The sequence below is a fragment of the Galeopterus variegatus genome, unplaced genomic scaffold (genome assembly GCF_000696425.1).
Source record: "Galeopterus variegatus unplaced genomic scaffold, G_variegatus-3.0.2 Scaffold8787, whole genome shotgun sequence".
Classification (NCBI taxonomy): domain Eukaryota; kingdom Metazoa; phylum Chordata; class Mammalia; order Dermoptera; family Cynocephalidae; genus Galeopterus; species Galeopterus variegatus.
The window spans coordinates 15,220-17,108 of record NW_007734898.1 but is presented as its reverse complement, the minus strand read 5'-3'; the positions used below and the strand labels follow the sequence as shown (position 1 = coordinate 17,108).

The window sequence follows — 1,889 nt, the reverse complement described above, 5'->3', positions numbered from 1 at the left end:
AAAAAATAACACTTGTGATAAAATCTAAAATGACATTTTAGTGGAACAAGCTGATCCACAAGAGCATTATGAATGTGGCAAGCCCATAAGACAGCAAGAAAACAGAGGACATCTGTCCTACTCAGTACTCCTGGCATTCCTCAGAGTAGCAACACATGGGCGCTCAGTAATTATTTGTTCAAAGAATAAACCAATCAATTACTAGATCAATAAATGAATTGGTGAATAAAAAGGGAAACGGAAGAACCAAAATTTTTTGTGCTTTTCTCTAAATGAAAACAAATTTCTTCATTCTGTGTTCTATAAAATAATGTGTGTGTACTGAAGATAAGCAGATGTTGATAACAAGCAGGATACAATCACAGCACAGCATTATTGCCCCTAATTTATAACTGAATTTATAAATGAAAAGTTGCTGTAACATTATTATTAAAATTTTTGAAAATGAAGGTAAAATGAGACAATCTCCATGAATGCCATCAGGCACAGATATTTTACTTACTGTCATAATCCAAGCTACTGGCACAATGCATTCAACAAATATTTGTGGAATGAATACATCTTAACCTAAAAATATACCACTTTCATTTTTAAGTAACGTCTTCTAGTATTTGTCATAAATATATACTTTCAGAGTTATAATTCATATTTGTCATAAATACATATTTTCAGAGTTATAATTCTATTTAATATTCTAAATGATATACTTTTTGGCTTAACATTATAAAATAAACATTTTTCATGTCTCTGCCTAAAATTCCATCATGCTATTTATTATAATTTACTAAACTTGTCCTGTATTGTTGAACATTTAGTTTTCCCAGTATTTTTGCTACTACATCTAATGCTACAATGAACACCATTGCACATACAGCACTTTACTTTTTCCTAAACTTTCCTGAGAAGTGAAATTATAGAAACAAATTGAATAAAAATCTCGAAGGCTACCTGCTCTATATTATCATATTGTTTTCCAAATTGTTGTTCCATTTACAACATTATCTATAATATACAAGGGTACTTCCAAAAGTTCTTGGAAAAATGAAATTACAACATAATACGAATCTTTCCATGAACTTTTTGAAGACCCCTCATATAACAGTTTATTGCATTTTCCCTTAGAATTTTTTTTTCTAAATTCACAAATTAAAATTGTAAATCCAAAGTCTCTTTATTTTACATTTTGTTGTTAGTGAGGAAGTACATCTCTAATATGCTTGTATACTGTCATTTTCTCAAATACAAATTGTTATTTGTCATTTCTATTTCCATAAAAATTTTTCAAAAATTATAATAAGCTTTTTAGCCATGACAAACACTAATATTTTAAAATCATGCTTGATGTTCACATTTCCCCCTTCTATTGTCCCTTTACTTTTAGTTTTGTTTGTTCACTAGAGATTATATGTATACATCAACAAGTCTTTTTCCTTTGTGATTGCTTCATAAATCCAACCAAATCTATGAAATATCCTACTGTTTGTTAGTTTAAATTTGGTTAGTTCTTCGCTGATCAAATGTCTAAAAGAAAGACCCTAAACAAATTTTCTCAACGGGGTCGTTTAATAAATTATAAAGATCTATTTCAAAAAGCATCAAAAATTTTGTTCAACATTCCTTGTTTCTAGTGTATTAAGAAAGCCCTAAGAATAAAAATGTAAAATTTATAAATGGGGACTCCAGTTCTGAACAGTATTTTCTATCACTTCCTTGTTACTGAGATATATGTGAGTCATGTTTGTTGTCTCTTTTCTCTTAAGTCCCTGATTTCTTTCATTGATCCAGGAAACACACCTCCTTCTTTGTCAGTTTGCTATAGAGAGTTCCAGTCTTCGAGTCCTGCTCATGCTCCTCAGCTCTATTTTCCTACATTAGAAGGCCTAGCATTA

General features: G+C 30.0%; 1 protein-coding gene across 1 annotated transcript in view; it reads right to left on the bottom strand.

Moving 5' to 3' along the window:
* Positions 1-1,889, bottom strand: part of LOC103608759 (tetratricopeptide repeat protein 8-like) — a gene marked incomplete at its 5' end in the record, with an annotated part of 46,127 nt that overhangs the window by 32,439 nt on the left and 11,799 nt on the right. The gene's annotated exons all lie outside the window — the stretch shown is intronic.